This window comes from Hemibagrus wyckioides, linkage group LG29, assembly GCF_019097595.1.
Source record: "Hemibagrus wyckioides isolate EC202008001 linkage group LG29, SWU_Hwy_1.0, whole genome shotgun sequence".
NCBI lineage: Eukaryota > Metazoa > Chordata > Actinopteri > Siluriformes > Bagridae > Hemibagrus > Hemibagrus wyckioides.
Genome location: NC_080738.1, coordinates 7,601,543 through 7,618,810, shown reverse-complemented (window position 1 = coordinate 7,618,810; position 17,268 = coordinate 7,601,543). Strand labels below are relative to the sequence as shown.

General features: G+C 41.0%; 1 protein-coding gene across 3 annotated transcripts in view; it reads right to left on the bottom strand.

Annotated features, from left to right (window-relative positions):
* rbm47 (RNA binding motif protein 47) overlaps window positions 1–9,670 on the bottom strand; it is a 36,814-nt gene extending 27,144 nt beyond the window's left edge. For all 3 annotated transcript variants that reach the window (XM_058384487.1, XM_058384492.1, XM_058384493.1), the window contains exon 1: window positions 9,398–9,670. The gene's annotated coding sequence lies outside the window, so the exon portion shown is untranslated. The remainder of the gene's footprint in view (window positions 1–9,397) is intronic.
* Between the last annotated feature and the right edge of the window lie 7,598 nt (window positions 9,671–17,268).

Sequence of the window (17,268 nt, the reverse complement as noted above, 5' to 3'; positions counted from 1 at the left end):
TATAATTTTGCTAAAATATCATTTTTCTTGATAAACACAAAGTGTATGCAGCAGCAGATATGTACGTTACAGTGTTGTTTTTTCGTCATGTTGCCATGTTGATTAAAATTCCCTTTTTTTTCTGTAATATATTTAATACATTAAAGTAATGCCTGTGTTTCAATTTAATTCAATTCAATTTATTTGTATAGCGCCTTATACAACGGATATTGTCTCAAAGCAGCTTTACCAAAGAAGATAAACAGAGAAAGGAGAGGGGGGAAAAATTAATAAATAACTAAATAACTAGAAATAAAAATAAATTATTCAATTAAATAATTAAAATATTTTATCCTTATTTTAGTTTATCCCTAATGAGAAGCCCGTGGCGACAGTGCTGAGGAAAAACTCCCTGAGATGATATGAGGAAGAAACCTTGAGAGGAACCAGGCTCAGAAGGGAACGTCATCATCATCTGGGTGACACTGGACAGTTAAATTATGTAACTGTAACTAATTAATGTCCTTTCTACAACAGCAATCAATGGCCCATGAGGAACTATTAGGTCAGTATAGTTTCTGAGGTCATTATAGACACTAATTCCTTGCTGTCACAAGCTGACCGATGAAATCTGTATTTCTTTTAAATTTTGTTTTTCTTTTCTGAGGTTTTGATTTATTACAAGCTCACAACTCTCACCTGCAATTTTGAATGATGTGTTTTTTAAATCTGAATTCTAGCAAATTGTCAATGCCAAAGTTGTGTACTGCTACTACTGTGTACTGGGGTAGTGTTTATAGTCTAAATGTAGTGTTGTGGTGTTTAGAGTGTAAATGTACTGGTGTTGTGTTTATTGTGTAAATGTAGTGATGTGGTGTTTATAGTGTACATGTACTGATGTAGTGTTTAGAGTGTAACTGTACTGAATAGACAGTAAAAGTATTTGGTGAAAGAAAACCTCAAGCAAACTCCAAGTACCGTAGGAAAGTAATTGTACTTCGCGACTTCACACCTCGGACCTCGGTCACATTGGGCTTATCTGCTGTGCAAACATAGGAATTACTTAGAGGTGGAATGCTAAGATAATTTCAATGGTATAATAATAATAACCGTGCAACCCAACATCAGGGTAGTCAGTATAAGAAGAAGAAGGTATAAGCAAGATGTTCTTGCTAACACTTAATGCTATATATGGTCAGAAGCAAGATATATATTTACAAAAGCTTTCATAATCAGAAAAGTCTGTACAATAACAGCGACCTGTTATATATCAAAAATGTAAACAACAGTAACAGAAAAATGCAATTTTCTGAATTAATATCATGATTTATACTGTATTAACATGCATAATAAGACCTACATCAATGAAACCTTTATAACACATGTGGTATGAAACATACAATTCAGTATAATAAAATGTTCTAGACTCAGTCTACACATAGCTCGAAGTTTAGCTTAACAGCTACGTTTATTACTGTTCCATAATGGAGGAACTTCCTGACAGATCGCAATCATGGCCGTTTTAAAACATCAGACCAATAAAGTGCTTTAACTTGGATCATGTGATCTCAAAGCAAATTATTAGTGGTGTTATGAATTGTCCCATCTCTCATAACTAGCCTAAAGTTTTGTCCAAAAAGACGAAAATGACGGATTGTGTTGCTATGTGAAAATACTATAATAATGGATTTATTTTCATTTTCAGTGTTTATTAATAAATGAAACGTCATGCATTCTAACAGGTTAGAGTTACGATCTAACGTTAGCTAGAGAGAAATCAGTTCCGCTTATAGCTTATCGTGGTAGCTCAAGTGGTTAAGGCTCTGGATCATTCACCGGGAGATTGGCGTTCAAGCCCCAGCACCGCCAAGCTGCCACCATTGGGCCCTTGAGCAAGGCCCTCAACCCACCCTGCTCCAGGGGTGCTGTATCATGGCTAGCTCTGACCCCAACCCCCAATGATGGGATAAGTGAAGAAGGAATTTCACTGTGCAGTAATGTATATGTGACAAATAAAGGCTACTTAACTTAGGTTATAGCGACGCTAAACACTTCTTCAAACTTTACAAAGCGCTGACACCCGAGACTCCTTCTATAAACGTCTCCTGACAAAAACTCCCCGCCTTTTTTAACAACACGTGTTTATTGTTAGTCATAGATTGTATGGAGAGTCGGCTATACAAGTCTGTTACTATAGAAACGATAACATGTTAAAACTAGTAGCTGGAACTACTATTTTTAGCACAACCAGATCGCTTTCCATGTATCTCCGATTTCCACCTGGTACGATTGTTCTTATACTGTATATTCATATTTAAAGGGATGTGCCACACCTGGAAAATTTCTGTGTGAGGTCATTATTTGTAATGAAATAGCTCAGCGTTATTGCCATAAATATTTCAGATATTCTTATTATAGCATGCTGTCATACCAGGACACACCCTTATAATGAATGAAGAAACAGCATCGGTGGATCATCAGAGAAAGATGAACCACAGGGCTGGATGTAGGATAATGTGTGTGTGTGTGTGTGTCTGCATCAGACACCTGAGGTTTTGTCAGACCCTGCATTATTTAAAGTGGGAAACTGGAAAATCAGGTTGAACTATAGCCTTAAATGTCTGCTGTAAATGTACTATTTAAAACACACACACACACACAGACATACATATGTCACTTGATTACAGCAAGTCTGGAAGAATGACTGATGCCGCAACCTGTTGAGTCAAGGTCATCTGATGATTTGTGTTTGTGTGTGTGTGTGTGTGTGTGTGTACACTCATTTCCTATTATAAGGACTGGGTCAGGATTTCTGAGACAAGTCTGCACTCAAGCAAGCAAAATTATAAGCAGAGTAAGCACACTACGCTCTACACTGTAGGTGTGTGTGTGTGTGTGTGTGTGTGTGGTTCATGTACTAATATGTGTGGGTTGTCTCTGTGTGCATTTGTGAAAGAATGTGTACTTGCAACAATGTGTGTATATGTGTGATTGTGTGTGTGAATGTGTATATGTTTGAATTTTGTGTGTCTCTTTTTCAGTGTGTCCTTGTGAATGTGTGTGTTCTGTTGTTGCGAAAGTGTGTGTATTTGTAAATATATACGTTTGCGTGTCTTTTTGTGATTATGAGTATGTCTTTTCCTGTGTATTTCTGTGTGTGTGTGTGTGTTTGTGTGAGCTCAGCAATGTGAAAAGACAGTGTGTTTTTATATTGTTGCAGTCCAGGGGCTCGGGGTGTTCTTTCTGTTTTCTTTGATACATCTCAAAGACAAACACACACACACACACACACACATACACAAGGTGAACACAGCCTGAACCTTGAAATGACAAAGAGAGGACTCTGTCATTTAATATAATTATTTCATTATTTAATTATTAAAAGAATAAAACGGTAATTAAAAGCAGTAGCTAATCTGAAAACAACGCTCGAGGTATTTAGGCGAAGCGTAAGCCTTTCAGTGCTCTTGACCTATTATGAAGCGACTGCTCTGAAGAGCTGAGGCTTGTGTTAGAGATGGTACAGGGAAACGGGGACCTGAAGAGCTCTACTCTGCTCCATCAGTGTGTTTGCATTGTTGCATTCAAAAACTAAGGCTTCCTTATAATGCAGACCAAAGCAATCACTATAGCGACTTGATGACCTTGCAGTGAGAAAGCGAATGGACTTTCGGATATTTTTTGGAAGGATAGAACAGTGTTAGAACTTTTGTAGCAGTCCGAGGTAAAGCGGTAAAGCCTTGAGGATGGAGGTGTGACATCATGAGAAAGGGAATGACTGTTTATAGCTTGTTTTATTCGTTACTAAAGATAAAATTCTTACTTTTGGTAACCAATAAAAACACTTAAGGGTGTTCTGATGTTCGCTTAATGTCAGGCTCCATCACACCACCCTGCGTGTTTTCTAACACCAGAATACTACAATTTAAAGGTGTAAACGTAAGTTAAACATAATTTAAAGTATATTTATTATTTTAATAATCGAAAAATGTCATTTTTAAGCTACTTATAGTTGTATAAATGTATCAACTGACCCAAAGGAGCCAAAGGACACACTCTCAAAAAAGAAAGGTACCAAACTGTACCTTTTAAGGTACAAGTGACCGTCACTGGGGTGGGAAGGGTACAATTTTGTACCTCTAGTCATACCTTTATAACTTGTTTTGGGAACATAATTGTACCCTAAGGACCTATTGTGTACCTTTAAAGGTAGCATTATATTTTTGTTCCACTAGGAACAAAAGTATTCCTCCGGTACCCTTTTTTCTGACAGTGCAGAGCTGTAGAACTGCAGAAATTTTGCCAATAACCACTGAATGTACTAATTTTTGACTTTATTGAGCACTGTGTGTGTGTGATTATTTCTACATACACACCATGTAGCTTTTTTCTTTAGCATATTTCTGACCAGTGAATGAGAGATTTACGTTTCAGACATTCACGGTTTATTTGGTAGGTGCGAAAACCAATTGAAAGCTCTAAACAAAACTAAGCAGCTGAAAAAGGAGTATTGAAACATTAAAAATCTGAAATATTTGGAACGTTTTCCAGACCACATGTTCAACAGTAAGTAAGAATGTGTGGCTTTCCTAAGGATCACGTGAAGAAAAAAAAGTAACATTTTCTCTTTGTTGAAAGAAATGTTGCCAGATCATAGAAAATCCAATTCAATTCAATGTTCTTTGTTTAGTATTTAGTACAGCAGTGTCCCTGTTTTACGTCGATTCCGACTTTACGTCGCAATATTAAATTGAAATATTAAAATCCACTTTACGGCGCTTTACACAACCTTACGTCGGTCCCTGTCGCATAGTAACAATGGAAATGGCTAATAAACCCAAACTAAACAAAATTCTTTTCATGAAATGAGAAAATATATATGTTCATTCATGTCATTATAGGGAACATATACAGCACTTTCCGACTTAGGTCACGTCTCTTGGAACCAATTAATGACGTATGGCGGGGTATGACTATATTTAGCAACTTCGGGCTATAAAGGATCTGTTTTATATTGACTTTATAGAAAGTAAATTTTGAATTAAATAAAAAAACTGAGTATAAATGTGAGTTTTTTTGCTATACACACACCTCAGCTAGAGTTCCTTTCTGGCTCATATTTGCTATGTCACAAAGTGTGAAATCAAATAGCAAAACTTTCCATCCACATTTAATTCGGAATCAACTAAAGGGGTGTAAACTTTACCTCAGTGAACAAAGTTTGAATACTTTCATGAGAGTGATAAAGTCCGAATTCTCTTTTCACGTAGTTGGAATTCGAGCCAAATTCATACTTGGCTACTTAAACACACCAGGGTTCGATTCGAACAACCAAAATGCTGCGCATGTGTGAACAGATGGACGTGGTGGTTTTGCAAATTCAACACTAATCTGAATCCTGATGACTTTGCACCACTGTGGTGAGCAAGCGGCCACGCTCGTTATCTGTCGGCTTCTATGTAAAACTGGTAACATTTATAGAATTTTGCATTAGGATGTAACCACATTATCATGCACCAGCAAAAAAAAATGACAGCTAGTAATAAAATCTTGAGTATGATCATTTTAAGCTATGCAATTTAATTTGACATATTTTTCTATTTAATATATATAAGTATTGATATAATATATTTAATATATATTTTAAGTTTGAAATTGTTTGTATGTTATTGGTCAAAATTAATAAAACTATTTTAAGCTTGAAATTAGTAAATATATCAACAAATAAGTTTAATGTTTTTAATATTTGGTACATAATTATCTAATAATGATTAATGTTACTTACATTTTATGTCATTTAAAATATCTTTACAATATTTTTTTTTTATCTCAACTGTAGCAGATCAAACCACTGAGGTGCTTTATGTGTCTTTATGATATTAATTTATATGCAAAATTAAGCTAAAAGCCATCTAACATAGCTACAGTTTCCATGACAACAGCCTACGTGTGTGTTTCAGATACACAAATTAAGGAAGAAATTTCTGATAAAAATGTACATTTCCGTGTAAACTGGTCCCGGTTACTTGAACACTTTCCCCCCTTTGTGAAAGAGTTAGAACATTCCACAAGGCACATGTTGAACAGGAAGTTGCATCGTGAAAAATTTCCTGAAGATCACGTGAAGAAGAACAGAAATTTGCTTTTCTTCTCTGTTCCTAATTTTCAGCGATGTTGAGGTATAGACTTGAAGTAGAACATGTTACACGAATACAAGCCTAGAAGTAGTGAAAGAGTGAAGTGACCTTCAGAGTCAGCACTCAATAAGAAACACACTACACACTCGGTCTGTGTGTGTGTGTGTGGGTGTACATATGTGTGTGTGTATGTTTCTATGTGTCGCTGTATAGGTGTCTCTGTGTGTATGTGTATGTGTGTGTGTGGGGGGGGTGTATGTGTGTGTCTCTCTCTGTGTATTTGTGTATATGTATGTGCCTGTGTATGGAGGTGTATGAGATGTGTCTGTATGGAGGTGTATGTGTGTGTGTGTGTGTCTGTGTGTGTGCATGTGTGCGTGTGTGGGGGGGGTGTATGTGTGTGTATTTGTGTATATGTATGTGCCTGTGTGTTTTTGTGAGTGTGTGTGTGTATGTGCGTGTGTGTGGGGAGTGTATGTTTGTCTCTGTGTGTAGTTGTGTATATGTGTATGTTTGTGAGTGTGTGTGTGTGTGTTGGGGGGGTATATGTGTGTGTGGAGGTGTATGTGTGTGTGTATGTGTGTGTGTGGGTGTGTGGGGAGTGTATGTTTTTCTCTCTGTGTATTTGTGTATATGTATGTGCCTGTGTGTAGTTGTGTATATGTGTGTTTGTGAGTGTGTTTGTGTGTGTGTGTGGGGGGGGGGGGTTGTGGGGTTGGCTATGTGTGTGTGTACTTGTGTATCTCTGTGTATTTGTGTATATGTTTGTGCCTGTGTGTACTTGTGAGTCTATGTGTGTATTTGTGAGACTGTATTTGTGTGTGTATTTGTGAGAATGTGTGTGCATTTGTGAGAATGTGTGTGTGTGTGTGTACTTGTGATTCTGTGTGTATGTGTGTCCACTTGTGAAAATGTGTGTGTATTTGTGAGACTGTGTGTGTGTGTTTCTGTGTGTGTGTGTGTGTATTTGTGAGAATGTGTGTGTTTAAGGTGTGTGTAAAATTGAACCATAATCAGCTCCTGCTCTAATAACTCACCACCAATCAAACTATAGAGAGGAGGGGCCTACTTCACACACACACACACACACACACACCTTCAGTCCAGTCCAGAGGAAGAAAGCATTCATTGTGAAGAGAGAGTGCAGGTATGTAGTGTGTGTGTGTGTGTGTGTGAAAGAGAGAAAGAGTGAGATGGTGATGGGAAGAAAAGCAGAAGGGAAAGAGGAGAGATCCTGTTTCTGTCTTGCTGTCTCCCACACAAATGCACACGCACACGCACACACACACACACACACACACAGAGTCGTCCAGATGTCTGTCAGGGTTAAAGTCATGCTGGGGAGGTCACATGACCAATCATATGACTAAAAGACCTGAGACGGAAAAGTGACCTCAGTGTTTCTCAGTCCCATTCTGTGTGTGTGTGTGTGTGTGACAAGAAGTTAACTCAGTCAATAAAGCATAACAAATTGGATCTAAAATGCCCTTTGTGTCACACAATAGCGGCCCGATCAGATTAAAGGGAGACAGAAATTTTTTACAGTAGGCTGTTGAAAATGTACACACACACACACACACAAACACACACACACACACACACACACAGACTTTTACACAACCCTACAACACACACCTGAAAATCACCTGAAAGTGCAGAATTCTGAGAACACTGATAAGCATCGACACAGAGACAGTAGAAACAGGTTTGGTCTCAGCCAATCGGATCACGCTCCCACAGTCACTCATACACACTCTCTCTCTCAAACACACACACACACACACAACCTGTTCGCTCGCGTTGTTATGAAACAAACATCCATGCACAATTTAACAATGCATTATTTACACTAAACACAATGAGTCCTACAGTCACCTGACAACACACACACACACACACACACACCCCTCAGAGAAAAACCATCCAAAACACACATCTCATTCCCTTTCCATAAGTTTTGTAAAACTACAACCCCCACAATGCCAAGCAGCTGGATGCTGCCTCTGGGTTATAATCTTTGACCTTTACTTAACAGCAAGACCTTACTCTCTCTCTCTCTCTCTCTCTCTCTCACACACACACACACACAGCAACTCCAACACAGTAAAATATTAGTTATTTATCTGAGATGGTGTGATGCAGCCTGACGTGGTTCTGTTAGTTGAGTATATTTTGCAATAGCAGCACGTCCCCTTGGGTTTTATTCCTCTTACCCCACACACTACGCTGCTTCATTTGTTTAAAAAATCCAGACTGTTACAAGACGAGACGTCTCAAAGCGCTGACACCAGAGAAAACGTCAAACAATCGACTTTTAAACAATTTTTATTAGGTTATGTGAGAAGAATCGCAGTAATGTACAATGTACAAATAAAGGCTACTTAGCATAAACGCAGTGAGTCGGCCGTTGCTATGGAAACGCTGCCGATTTCGAGCAAGCATATTTACACATATACGTCGGACCTGCTGGTAGAAACCGGGAAAGGGATCTACATTTTCTGACCAATCAGGATGCAGAATTTGAGCTGTTCTATAACTGCAATGGCGACATCCTATACTTTTTATTTTAATCTAATTATAGAGTCAAAAATTTCACGATACTGGGATGTGCAAAATGTTGAACGCTGTGTAAATAATCAGTATCACTTCCCTCCCCCAGTAAAAAAACGAAAGAAAGAAACAAGACTTGTCTTCCTCCTAAACGAATGACGCAGACTCTCAGAGAAGTCATGTGTATAGAGATTGTATATACATATACAGGGGAAAAAAGAAAATGGTCCAAGGTCATGCTGATACACTGCGCACACAGTCTCCGATCACGACACGTTCCATCTCTCCTTCTTTCATTCTGTCCGGGGTTTTTCTTCTTTTTCTTTTTCTCTTTTTTTTTGCCTTTGATTGAGCCATCTCTGAGTGCGTGAAACCCAACTCTTTCACACACATTAAATTACAGCACACCCCCTGAGTGCAGTTACACAATACACACACACACAGAGAAACTTTTAACCCAGTTTTCACAATATAGAGGGACTTTAAAACTGAGAGAGAGAGAGAGGGGTTGAGAGAGAGAGAGGGGTTGAGAGAGAGAGAGAGGGTCATTTTGTAACTATCATAATAAATAAGGTCAAAAGAGTCATCCAGGCCTCGGCACCATCTGCACAGCAAAGAAATAAACATGAGGAAGAAAAGCAGGTGGCTACGGAGAGAAGGAGAGAGAGAAAGGGAGAGAGAGAACCTGAGCAGAAAAGATTAAGGGAAAAAGAGAAAGGCGAGTGTCGCACCTGCAACGTTCAGTAGCTGTCAAAGTCGATGTCTCATTCAGCAGCGCCGTAATCCAGACCTTTTCATCATCCCCCTTCTTTAGTCAGTCGTGTGACAAACCCAGCTCTGATGACAGCGAAGACAAGAGAGGGTTTTTTTTTGTTTTAATAAAGTATGTCTCTTCTTCTTCTTCTTCTTTTTTTTTGTTTTGATTTCTGTCTCTTGAACTCTTTCGCTTCCCCGTCTGTGCTGACGCTCCTGCTCGCACTTCTCTCCTCTGACAAGTAGGGAGGGAGGGAGAGGGAGAGAGAGAGAGAGAGAGAGGGAGAGAGGGAGGACGAGAGAGACCGGGTGGAGGCAGGGAGAGAGAGAGAGAGAGAGAGAGAGAGAGAGAGAGAGAGAGAGAGAGAGAGGGTAATTAGCACTAGTCTCAATACCTGCCTCTCACTGACATAATCTGCACATTCCTCTCGTCTGATTAAGAAAAAAATGAAAAAAGAGGGATGAAGAGGAAGAACAGTCGAGCACGGAGTGAAAGAAGTTCTAGAATTTTCACAAAGGATATGTAAGAATTCAATAAATAAATGAGTGTATGGATGAATTGTGTGTGTGTGTGACTAAAATATACAGTACCAGGAAATGTTTAGTTTCATGTCAGTTTTGTTGGGTGCAACTTATTCCTATTGTGTGTGTGTGTGTGTGTGTGTGTGTGTGTGTTGCTCAGAAACTCACCAAACCAGAATGCTTCCAGGTACTTGTACTGGAAACACTATCCTCGCTCAACCTGGACAACAGCCAAAACGGCATTCCACACACACACACACACACACACACACACACACACACACACACACACACACACACACACACACACAGGTTTAGGTGAAAGCACTAAAACCACCAGTTCAGAATGTCTGAGCCAGAAATATGCTTTTCTATGAATGCACTAATAATATTCACACACTTTACACACACACACACACACACACACACTCTCTCTTTCTTTATGAAGGTCAGGGTGAACTGGGTAAAACTGTTATTTTGAGGTTGCGATGGCTCAATTTCTACTTCCTGCTGCAGAAAGTCCAAGTTTCTGAGAGAAGTGTGTGTGTGTGTGTGTTGCAATTTACAATTCAATTCCACTTTATTAGTATTGTATCATTTCAATCAGTCTAAAGACACTATGCTAAGAAACTTCCAGAATGTTACCCTCCGCCGAGAAACGTTATTACCATGGCAACAGTCGCACCGTAGTTCCTATGGTCGTAGGACCGCCTCCTGTCGACTTCACACTACAGCAAGCATAAGTCAGAATCCGCTTGACCGTGTGCTGTTATTGGAAAATAATCAGTGGGACTGTTCCCAGTCCGTAAGTTTTAGCGCCCTACTGCTTTATTCCTCTTATACCCAACAAACCAGTACAACCATCGCAAGCAACCAGTTATACTTTTTTTAAGGTGTAGAACGTTCCAGAAACAAGTTCTTTACAGCAGACGGGAAAAGAGTTGTTCCATCACCGGCTTCTCTTGCGTTCCACACGGAAACGTATTATCCGCTATTAAAGTCTCTGTGCATGAGCTGTTACCATAGAAACGTGGGCATTAATATAAAGGCTGCGATTTGAGTTCCAGCCAAATTACTGTGCTGTATACATTACTATTGGCTCAGCAGCTCAAGTAAAAGTCAAGAAAGAGCCAAAAGTCTAAAAATCTTTGCTCGAACATCTGAGTCGAGACCCTCAACTCTTTCAACTGTTTCACTTTGTAAATCAGAACAAGTTTCTTAGAGAAACCTGGCAATGGAACAAATGTACAGCAAGTTTGTGACTCTTGTTTTGGTTCCCCCCTGAAGCAAAAAGTAATTCCACGATAAGCAGATTGTGTAAAGTGCACAAAGCCTTGATAAGAACAAGACAAATGCCCTGCAGAAAAGACCTTTTATTCCCCTACAATACCTGCAACACACCCTAATACTCTACTCGCATTAAATATCAGTGTGGAGAAGAAGAAGAGAAGCTGAGAGAGAGGGAGAGAGAGAGAGAGAGAGAGAGAGAGAGAGGGAAAGGAAATGCTTTTTAAATTCTTTAAACAGGGTGTTTCCTTTTTTACGCACAGAGAATAGGTGGGAGGAAAATGACATGCCTCGAGCATCTCTAATTACTGCGTCATGCTTTACAACAGGCGTGATGCAGCAAAAACCAAACAGAGGGGGAGAAAGAGAGAGAGAGATAGAGAGAGAAACAGACAGAAAGGTAGAAAGACAGACAGACAGACAAAGAAGAAAATGGAAAGAAAGATTGAAAGAGAGACAGAGGGATCGACAGGAAGAAAGATACACAAACGGAAAAATAAACAGACAGAAACAGAGGACAAACTAACAGAGAGTGACATATAGACAGAAACTGAGACAGAGAGAGAGAGAGAGAGAGACAGACACTGAAACACTGCCACTCTGACACACTAACATTGATACACTAACACTGTGACACTGGCACACAGACACATGGACACATGGACACACTGGCACCCTGAAACACTGACACAATGACACCCTAAACACTGACATACTGATACCCTGAAACACTGAGACTCTAAAACACTGACACCCTAAACACTGACATACTGACACCCTGAAACACTGACACCCTTGAAACACTGACATACTGATACCCTGAAACACTGACACCCTAAACACTAACATATTGATACCCTGAAACACTGACACCCTGAAACACTGACACCCTGAAACACTGACATACTGATACCCTGAAACACTGACACCCTGAAACACTGACACCCTGAAACACTGACACCCTAAACACTGACATACTGATACCCTGAAACACTGACACCCTAAACACTGACATACTGATACCCTGAAACACTGACACCCTGAAACACTGACATACTGATACCCTGAAACACTGACACCCTTGAAACACTGACATACTGATACCCTGAAACACTGACACCCTGAAACACTGACACCCTGAAACACTGACACCCTTAAAACACTGATATACTGATACCCTGAAACACTGACACCCTGAAACACCGACACCCTTGAAACACTGACTTTACTGATACCCTGAAACACTGACACCCTTAAAACACTGATATACTGATACCCTTAAACACTGACACCCTGAAACACTGACACCCTAAACACTGACATACTGATACCCTGAAACACTGACACCCTGAAACACTGACACCCTGAAACACTGACACCCTTGAAACACTGACATACTGATACCCTGAAACACTGACACCCTGAAACACTGACACCCTGAAACACTGACACCCTTGAAACACTGACATACTGACACCCTGAAACACTGACACCCTGAAACACTGACACCCTGAAACACTGACATACTGATACCCTGAAACGCTGACACCCTTGAAACACTGACATACTGATACCCTGAAACACTGACACCCTAAACACTGACATACTGATACCCTGAAACACTGACACCCTAAAACACTGACACCATGAAACACTGACACCCTGAAACACTGACACACTGATACCCCGAAACACTGACATACTGATACCCTGAAACACTGACACCCTGAAACACTGACATACTGATACCCTGATACCTTGAAACTCTGACACCCTGAAACACTGACACCCTGAAACACTGACACCCTGAAACACTGACACACTGAAACACTGACACAATGACACCCTGAAACACTGACATCCTGAAACACTGACACCCTGAAACACTGACACCCTGAAACACTGACACCCTAAAACACTGACACCCTAAAACACTGACACACTAAAACACTGACACACTAAAACACTGACACCCTAAAACACTGACACACTGAAACACTGACACACTGACACCCTAAAACACTGACACACTGAAACACTGACGCCCTAAAACACTAACATCCTGAAACACTGACACCCTAAAACACTGACACACTGAAACACTAACATCCTGAAACACTGACACCCTGAAACTCTGACACCCTGAAACACTGACACACTAAAACACTGACACCCTGAAACACTGACACCCTGAAACACTGACACACTAAAACACTGACACCCTAAAACACTGACACCCTAAAACACTGACACACTGAAACAGTGACACACTGAAACACTGACAAACTGAAACACTGATAATCTAACATCCTGAAACACTGACACACTGACAAACTAAAACACTGACACCCTAAAACACTGACACACTGAAACACTAACATCCTGAAACACTGACACCCTGAAACTCTGACACCCTGAAACACTGACACCCTTAAACACTGACACACTAAAACACTGACACCCTGAAACACTGACACACTGAAACACTGACACCCTAAAACATTGACACACTAAAACACTGACACCCTAAAACACTGACACACTGAAACACTAACATCCTGAAACACTGACACACTGAAACACTGACACACTGAAACACTGACATCCTGAAACACTGACACACTGACACACTGAAACACTGACACACTGAAACACTGACATCCTGAAACACTGACACACTGACACACTGACACCCTGAAACACTGACACACTAAAACACTGACACACTGAAACACTGACACACTAAAACTCTAACATCCTGAAACACTGATACACTGAAACACTGACACCCTAAAACACTGACACACTAAAGCACTGACACACTGAAACACTGACAAACTGAAACACTGAAAAACTAACATCCTGAAACACTGACACACTGACAAACTAAAACACTGACACCCTGAAACACTGACACACTGAAACACTAACATCCTGAAACACTGACACCCTGAAACACTGACACACTGACACCCTGAAACACTGACACCCTGAAACACTGACACACTGACACCCTGAAACACTGACACACTGAAACACTGCCACACTCAGACTGACAGACACACTGACACTGAAACACTGAAACACTGACACACTCAGACTGACAGACACACTGACACTGACACACTAACTCACTCAGACTGACAGACACACTGACACCCTAAAACACTGACACACTAAAACACTGATACACTGAAACACTGACACACTGACACCCTAAAACACTAACATCCTGAAACACTGACACACTGAAACACTGACACCCTAAAACACTGACACACTAAAACACTGACACACTGACACCCTAAAACACTAACATCCTGAAACACTGACACACTGAAACACTGACACCCTAAAACACTGACACACTAAAGCACTGAAACACTGGCACACTGAAACACTGACACACTGAAACACTGACAAACTGAAACACTGAAAAACTAACATCATGAAACACTGACACACTGACAAACTAAAACACTGACACACTGAAACACTAACATCCTGAAACACTGACACCCTGAAACACTGACACCCTGAAACACTGACACACTGACACCCTGAAACACTGACACCCTGAAACACTGACACACTGACACCCTGAAACACTGACACCCTGAAACACTGACACACTGAAACACTGCCACACTCAGACTGACAGACACACTGACACTGAAACACTGACACACTCAGACCGACAGACACACTGACACTGACACACTGAAACACTGACACACTCAGACCGACAGACACACTGAAACACTGACACACTCAGACTGACAGACACACTGACACTGACACACTCAGACCGACAGACACACTGACACTGACACACTGACACACTCAGACTGACAGACACACTGACACTGACACCCTGAAACACTGACACACTGAAACACTGACACACTGACACCCTAAAACACTGACACACTAAAACACTGACACACTGAAACACTGACACACTGACACCCTAAAAAACTGACACACTAAAACACTGATACACTGAAACACTGACACCCTAAAACACTAACATCCTGAAACACTGACACCCTAAAACACTGACACACTAAAACACTGAAACACTGACACACTGACACCCTAAAACACTAACATCCTGAAACACTGACACACTGAAACACTGACACCCTAAAACACTGACACACTAAAACACTAACATCCTGAAACACTGATACACTGAAACACTGACACACTAAAGCACTGAAACACTGGCACACTGAAACACTGACACACTGAAACACTGACAAACTGAAACACTGAAAAACTAACATCCTGAAACACTGACACACAGACAAACTAAAACACTGACACACTGAAACACTAACATCCTGAAACACTGACACCCTGAAACACTGACACACTGACACCCTGAAACACTGACACCCTGAAACACTGACACCCTGACACCCTGAAACACTGACACACTGCCACACTCAGACTGACAGACACACTGACACTGAAACACTGACACACTCAGACCGACAGACACACTGACACTGACACACTGAAACACTGACACACTCAGACCGACAGACACACTGACACTGACACACTCAGACTGACAGACACACTGACACTGACACACTCAGACTGACAGACACACTGACACTGACACCCTGAAACACTAACACCCTGAAACACTGACACACTCAGACCGACAGACACACTGACACTGACAAACTGACACACTCAGACTGACAGACACACTGACACCCTGAAAACACTGACACTGACACCCTGAAACAGCCTCAGAGTATGTATGATCCTCCAGTAGACGTGCTATGAGGGAATATAGAATCCTCGCCTGATGAATGGAGGCGGTCTTATGTGGCGTTGTGTGGAAGAGTGAGGTTTAGACTTTTTTAGAACCAAGACATTGTGAGGTTTTGTCTTGGTCTTGAGGATTAGTAAGTGAACGTTAGAGTGTTAATCAGTTTCAAACCAGTTCAATGAGGCCACACACACACACACACACGTCTAACAATCAGGTCAAATGTTCATGCACCACACAGCATGTGATCATTTAAACTCAACACCAAGACATGTATTATAACACACACGTGCGCGCACACACACACACACACACACACACTCATGTATACAGCCAAAGACACAGACACTTATGTACACACACACACACACACTCATGTATACAGCCATAGATACTTATGTACACACACACAGACACACTCATGTATACACACTTAGACACAGACACTCATGCACATATACACACACTCATGTATACACACATAGACAGAGACACTCATGCACATACACTATATTGCCAAAAGTATTCGCTCACCTGCCTTGACTCGCATATGAACTTAAGTGACATCCCATTCCTAATCCATAGGGTTCAATATGACGTCGGTCCACCCTTTGCAGCTATAACAGCTTCAACTCTTCTGGGAAGGCTGTCCACAAGGTTACGAGTGTGTTTATGGGAATTTTTGACCATTCTTCCAGAAGCGCATTTGTGAGGTCACACACTGATGTTGGACGAGAAGGCCTGGCTCTCAGTCTCCACTCTAATTCATCCCAAAGGTGTTCTATCGGGCTTTACACCACTGCATCCGACGCTTTGCATTGCACTTGGTGATGTATGGCTTGGATGCAGCTGCTCGGCCATGGAAACCCATTCCATGAAGCTCTCTGCGCACTGTTCTTGAGCTAATCTGAAGGCCACATGAAGTTTGGAGGTCTGTAGCGATTGACTCTGCAGAAAGTTGGCGACCTCTTCGCACTATGCGCCTCAGCATCCGCTGACCCCGCTCCGTCAGTTTACGTGGCCTACCACTTCGTGGCTGAGTTGCTGTCGTTCCCAAACACTTCCACGTTCTTATAATACAGCTGACAGTTGACTGTGGAATATTTAGGAGCGAGGAAATTTCACGACTGGATTTGTTGCACAGGTGGCATCCTATCACAGTTCCACGCTGGAATTCACTGAGCTCCTGAGAGCGACCCATTCTTTCACAAATGTTTGTAAAAACAGTCTGCATGCCTAGGTGCTTGATTT